Genomic DNA, 7605 nt, shown 5'->3' with positions numbered 1-7605 from the left:
TTTCACAATAATCATATTTTATCCATTACTAATTTAGATTGATATCCATCAAGTTATCATTCATATCTACTATATAATAGGAGAGAAAACGAACAATCGGAAGGGAGGCCACATGTATTTAGTCTTCTTCTTCCAAACTTTCAATTTGATTCTTAAATTTTTAATTTTATTCTTAGAAATTTAAAGGTATAATTGTTGATTGCAAAAATAAGAATTCATGAGGATGATGGAAAAATAAAATAAACAAGGATTTCATAAACCCTAAAATTATAGATTAGTTATACAAAAAAAGATTGATTTAATAAACTTTGAATGTAATAATTATATCTTAATAACATAAAAAAATTGTTTTAAATTGTGTGTTAAATTGATGACTGATAAAATTTGAATTAAATAAATATCTAAAATATAATTAGAAAAGAATATGAAATAACAAGAAAAATAAAGAAAATTTTGAAATGGTAACATTCACTTCCTAGACTTCAACAACCCTTCTATCTTTCTTTTTTTCTTATATCTCTTTCATTCTCTTTCCTTTACACGTTCTCTCTCATTCACACACTTTCTCACCCTCCTCTCTCCTCATATATATTCTTTTCCTTTCTTGTTTTTTCTCACCACTTACTTAGAAATAAACCTTAATGCATTTTTAAGTTTTGATAAGTTAGAATGTGACATCGTGTACCATCCACATATATAAAATTTTATAAGCAAAGCAAACATACTCGGTATCTACTTGTCACCTTACAAGACACTGACAATAATCACTATCACCAACAATGATAATTAAGCATTATAACCAATGGTGAACACCAACCTCTTCACTAATCAATTGCCCTATAACTATACTCACCCCAAGATAATTGTAACACTGATTTTCATGTCTTACATGATATATTAATATAATCAAAATCTCTATAAATACCTATATTCAAGACTAGTTATAAGCCCAAGATACAATTATGGAAAGCCTATATCAAGTTTAAGATATTTTCATAACATTATCAATGGCGTTATCTATGATGATATTTTATTTCTCTTTTCACCAAAACTCTTTCTATGACTGACAAAACTCTAAAACATAGGAGAATAATTGATCTTTCCACTCTAAAAACTCTCTCATATAGCGTTGATACTCAATTATGTTATCACATTTATGCAACTTCATGTTTGAACTCTTTCTCATACGTAATAAACTCACCACTAAGGGTAATGAGACAACTCTAGTTCCTAAAGAGACATGTAAGCAAATAGACATGAAGAAACTTACACTCTATAACTTAAAAGGAGCTACATCTATCAATAAAATTATTCTTATAATAGATAGTTTAAATAAGGATCTAACTATCTCTATCGATCTTTAGATAAATCTAACTCGTGCATTCCACCAAGAAAAGGAATAAAACATAAGGCAAGATCAATAACTTTATTAGTTTATAATAATAAACCCATTAAGTAAAAGAATCTTCACTTTATGATAGAATGTTGCACTTCATCTCTCTAAAGATTACACATTTGTAAATGTCAGCCTAGATAATTATGATGGACTCATAGACCTTAGAGAGAATATATAAAATGTGAAAAGCATTCCAAAACTTGTCATACAAGACAATGATGATATATGCATTATTCTTTCGATAATGTTTTATGGACTTGCTCATACATGGTATCATAACTTAGAGCATGGTTTAATCATCAACTTTCATCATCTAAATGCCAAAATTATTTTGCATTTTAGTACACGCATCCTAGCTAAAAAGAAAAGCACCACTAAGCTTGTTGCTATCATATAGTGAGAAAATAAAAGTACTAAAACATATCTTCAAAGATTCAACAAGAAAATGCTTAACATGAAAAGACTACTTGAACCCATTTTTATAAATTGAGGTGAAGTTTTTCCTAAAAGTTAAATTGAGAAATATTTATGCAATTACTTATCAAGTATTGTAAAATAATGTTGATGGTCAGGTAACTAAATAAAATAACATTTAAGCAAAGAGTATTAATATTTTTTGTAAATTTTAAAAAATTACTTGCCCTCTTTTTTATTTTAGGGTCGATTGGATTATATGTGAAAATGAGAGAGATTTCATCCTTATACTTCAATTTCTTCTCATTTTTTTTTATAAATAGTGGTGTTTGATTTGGGATTGAATTAAATGAATATTAGTAAGGGAAATCATTCACAAACTTGTTTAGGGTTAGGGAAATCAAGAGATATTTAAAAAGAGAGAACAAGAGATTTAAAAAGGGAAGAAAGGAAAGAGAAGAAAGTTTGCAAAACAATCCCTTACCTTTATTCCAAACTAGTTGCAAGATGTTCTAATAACATATTTTCTTATTATTGTGTGTTGTCATGCTTAGGGGAAAAAATATTCAATTTACTAATTATAAGGTTCTAGGGTAAATTTAGAGAAAATAAGTATTTTCATGTTAAATGTTTGAGTTGTTATAAGTATTTTCATGTTAAATGTTTGAGTTGTCATAAATTAATTGCTTGATAGAGGAAAATAATAAAGAGTATTTAAAGAAAAATCATGAGTGGCTATAGGCCTTAGGATCAGTCATACAAGTGGGGGCTACTAATAAAAAATTATTAAGTCAACCATATAAGCGGGGGTTATTGATAAAGAATTGTTAAGCTAACAACGTAAATAGGAGTTACTAATCAATAATTATTAAGATAGTTACATGAGCAAGGGGTTATTGATCAAGTATTATTACGCCATATATATGAGTGAAGGCTTTTAATCAAAAAAATTTAAGTCGATCACATGAGTGGTGGATACTAATAAGATGTTTACGAATCAATAATATGAGTAAGGGCTATTAATCAATAATTGTTAAGTCGGTCACATAAGTGGTGGATACTAATAAGATGTTTACGAATCTATAATATGAATGAGGGCTACTACGTAAAAATTATTAAGCTGGCCACGTAAGTAAGAGATATTAATCAAATATTTATGAGTCAACCATATAAATGGGGGCTATGAATTAAATGTTTTTTAGATATCTGGTGTAAAAAGAATTACAACTGAAGAGTTAATGAAATATATAGTGTAGTAAAGAAGATGACAAAATCAAGAAAAAAAAAGTGATTTAAAGATAGTATTTATTTTTTAGATATCTGGTGTAAAAAGAATTAGAACTGAAGAGTTAATGAAATATATAGTGTGGTAAAGAAGATGAAAAAATCAAGAAAAAAAAAGTGATTTAAAAATAATATTTTTGAAAACAAATTATTATGATTCTCTAATATTATGCATATTTTGATTGATAGCTAACCTTATGAATATACATTTCAAGTCCATCACGCATGCTTCCACAATAATAGTAGTTTGCTATATTATTTTCTTTTAATATTTAAGTAGACTTTAGTACTGTCATCTTTTGTTATCTATTCAAAGTATTATCTTACTTTCACTATGTCTTTTGGATTGTATTTAGTTATAATAAATTAAAATTATTTGTGCACACATGATATTTTATTTAAATTAATATTAAATTTATAATTGTATCGGGTAGTATAAAAAGATTAAATTTGTATAAATATGATTAAGTTTGGATTTAGATATGTTTGAAACTACCTATAAAATGATAGATGAATTGTGTTACACGATAATGTGTAGTTATGGTTGTGATATTAATTTTCATGCAGGTTATAGTATGGAATCTAACATGTAAAAAAGAGTATAATCTCATAAAAAAAGATGTATTAATAGTATTTGTCACTTTAAGAATCTCTGTTACAAATATTCAAAATTATTATTGACTCTTACTTATTAGAATATGTGATTTTACTTGAAGGATTGAATGAAGAAACTCAACTCTAGAGTTTATCTCATCAAAATCATCAATATCTTAGTATAAAAGAGGATTCTCCTAATTGGTATATATCACAAAGGTTACTTAAAAATTAAATGCCTAGTTAAAGCTTCTAACTTGTAATAAATGTGATCTTTTTAACGAACAACCTTAGTTAAGTTATCTCTACGAGGTATCTCCCTTGCCTGAAGAATTTTGTATCCTCGTTACCCTTGTTACTTCTTCCACGCACGCACCCTTTAGTTTCTGCTTTCTAGCTCTACTTTTTTTCTTTTTCTTTTTTCTTTTTCTTTTTCTTTTTCTTTTTTCTCTGATGTGCAAAATACGACATTTTGGCCATTAAAAAAATGAAAAGAAAAGGAGCTGGAAAGGATTGAGAACATGTAAGAAGAAAAGAGGCACGCACTCATGAGATGTGACATAGAGCCAGAAAGTAAACGTGAATGATGGCAGCTCCATGCATACCATAAGTTAATAAATTATTACGGCTACTTTAAGATAAGATTCTTAGCCTCTTCGTCTACTACACCTTTGGAGTTCAGTGATTGGTTGCTTTAGAATTTGATTGGTAAAATTAAAAAGAAAATATATTTAAAATTAATTTTATTTAATGTTTTTAAATCATGGGTTAATATTAAAAATGAATTTAAAAAAATATTAGTTACATTTGTACTTGAGAATTTATACGTTTTGACTGATTTTCCAATCTTGGGGGTTGTGCAGGTTGTTATTATCCTGTGTGTGTCCTTGTTGTTTCTGCGTGACTGTGATAGTAGAACTGGCTCTGGAGTTGATCAAGGCCCCCATTCATGTCATGGAGTGGTTCACTTCTCAGATACCTTGTTGATTTTCATGATTCTACTGAACATACCTTGGTCATGCAGTAGTTTTCTGTTTGTTGATTTGGATTCTTCCTCTTTCTACTGAATATACCTATTTATGTGTTTTCTTGTTTGTTATGGAGGGTAGAGTGAGTAAAATTTTATGGAATGACTTTTTATGAGATGATTCATCTGCAGATATGATTTCCGACCATTTGTGAATTGGGTTCCAAGAATGAGTTTGATGTTACATTTTCTGGGTGTCCCATAATTGTTAGAACATGTGTTCTTATCATCTGCGGATAACACTTATTGTTATAGAAATGAACTCAGAAACGAAAGGGGTTACAGAGTAGTTTTATTGATAGATTTAAAACAGAAACTTGGTATATTCACTGCAAAAGCTATAGGGAGCTAAGAACACCAAACTGTGAGTCTGACTGTCTAACAAGGTCTGTTGTTCTAGCAGAGCATCAAGGCATTATTTAAAGCCTGTCTTATGATCATCAAGCCTTCTCGAAGAATCCTCTTTCCGTTAAACCACCCCCTATGTTCTTCACACCGCCATGAACTATGCATCACATATTCATCCTTCAAAGATTTGTTCGACTTCTCCAACTTCTGAGTTTCCAAGTAGTGGATATAAGGGGTACAGAATCAGGTAGGTTGCTGAGTCGGACCAAAAGAGTTAATTAAGTGAAAGATGATAAGAGGAAACATTTTTGTTTTCTTTGAAAAAACATGAGACAGAATCAAGGTATTTATTGAACTTCAACATTAGGGAAACTCAAACTCGAAATTACTTCTTGGTTCTGAAGAGTTACTATATTTTAGTATTGAACACCACATCTGACAAAAGCAATAAAATTATCCACAGAGATCCCGTTTGGTCCAATGGCTTTCTTTGCGAGTTGTTGAAGTGCCCTTATGTTCTCCCTCATTTCTCCCCCGTCTTGTGATATAACTTTATCCAAGCTATTTAACACTCCATGCTTTGTAAAGACTCCACTCTCAACCTGGAGACCAATCTCCCACACATTCTCTAACATGCATCCGTTGAGCGTTTAACGGCCAATAAATGGCCTGCCAATCATAGGCACCCCTCCCGATATACTCTCAATCAATGAGTTCCCTCCACAATGAGTTGTAAACACCCCAACTGCTGTGTGCGCCAAAACGTCGAACTGAGTCCATGGTATCACAAGTCCCTGTGATGTGGTTCTGTCCAAGAATCCGTTAGGGAAATGTACCTTTGAGCTGTCTTTAAGTGAGCATACAAATAACACCTCACTTGTTTCTAAGACCTCAGCTAGTGCTACAAGTTCATGCGGTGGTGGTGGTGTGACCGATCCAAAGCTAACATATGCAACGGAAGCAAGTTTTTGCTTGTCAAGCCATGTTATGCAACCATATGTGTCTGCCCCCGGTGAGGTATTTATTGTACTTCAACATTAGGGAAACTCAAACTCGAAATTACTTCTTGGTTCTGAAGAGTTACTATATTTTAGTATTGAACACCACATCTGACAAAAGCAATAAAATTATCCACAGAGATCCCGTTTGGTCCAATGGCTTTCTTTGCGAGTTGTTGAAGTGCCCTTATGTTCTCCCTCATTTCTCCCCCGTCTTGTGATATAACTTTATCCAAGCTATTTAACACTCCATGCTTTGTAAAGACTCCACTCTCAACCTGGAGACCAATCTCCCACACATTCTCTAACATGCATCCGTTGAGCGTTTAACGGCCAATAAATGGCCTGCCAATCATAGGCACCCCTCCCGATATACTCTCAATCAATGAGTTCCCTCCACAATGAGTTGTAAACACCCCAACTGCTGTGTGCGCCAAAACGTCGAACTGAGTCCATGGTATCACAAGTCCCTGTGATGTGGTTCTGTCCAAGAATCCGTTAGGGAAATGTACCTTTGAGCTGTCTTTAAGTGAGCATACAAATAACACCTCACTTGTTTCTAAGACCTCAGCTAGTGCTACAAGTTCATGCGGTGGTGGTGGTGTGACCGATCCAAAGCTAAAATATGCAACGGAAGCAAGTTTTTGCTTGTCAAGCCATGTTATTCAACCATATGTGTCTGCCCCCAGTGGTGGTGGTAATATCATATTGAAGGGTCCAATGTTGAGAAACTTTCTGAATCTAGAATTCTAGTCCTTCGTTATGCTAGGGTCTGGCTCCTGAAATGAATTGATGAAGACTGCAGCTGCTTGCGGTAATGCTTTTTCATTTTATGTAGCGTGCTTGAAAAGAACGATTCTAAGTTTCCATAGAGGACTCCTGGCAAATCACGGATTCGAATTTTGGGCATTACTGGAATTAAACTTAGCTGTTCATCTTCTCGCCCTGCCACACCTGTATTTACACAAGTAAATTGTTAATTTCTCGTACTTGCCTGTGCATATTGCATTTTTGCAGAACTTTAGTTCAGATTTTTCTCGAAAATTGATACTCAAAAAGAAAAGGTGGTCTCTGTATTCTTTTGCAGGCTTCCACAAAATACAAATAGCTAGGATCAGAGGATCTCCCCATTTAATCTGGTTGTCTTCAAAGGATGATATGTCGAGGATGATCAGCCATGATGTGAAGCTGTGTTTAGGAATATGTAAGGGATTCCATAATAATTGAAACCTCTCCACCCTACCACTTTTGGCCCTTTAAGCTTCCCGTACACTTTTGATGGAAAACTTCCCATTTGGTGTCAGGTTCCAGGTGTTAAAATAATTAAGATGAAACATGAAAAAAAAAAGATAGAATTCTGAATGATATATTTATTATGAAGGTATCATCTTAATTTAAAAACAAATAAAATATATATAAATTAAACTAAAAATATTATTTTATTTTTAATAAATAAAACTATATAAATATTAATTAACAATTAGTAAATACGGAGGTGGAAAAAAAAACAGAAAGCACGTAGCAAAGAAAAAAAAAGGTGTATA

General features: G+C 32.0%; 1 pseudogene; it reads right to left on the bottom strand.

Annotated features, from left to right (window-relative positions):
* Positions 1–6104: 6104 nt before the first annotated feature.
* LOC105109511 (anthocyanidin 3-O-glucosyltransferase 7-like) lies at positions 6105–7355 on the bottom strand (annotated as a pseudogene).
* Positions 7356–7605: the final 250 nt, after the last annotated feature.

This window comes from Populus euphratica, unplaced genomic scaffold (assembly GCF_000495115.2).
Source record: "Populus euphratica unplaced genomic scaffold, PopEup_1.0 scaffold219.1, whole genome shotgun sequence".
Lineage (NCBI taxonomy): Eukaryota > Viridiplantae > Streptophyta > Magnoliopsida > Malpighiales > Salicaceae > Populus > Populus euphratica.
The sequence above is the reverse complement of the archived record's forward strand: the minus strand, read 5'-3'. Positions and strand labels throughout refer to the sequence as shown.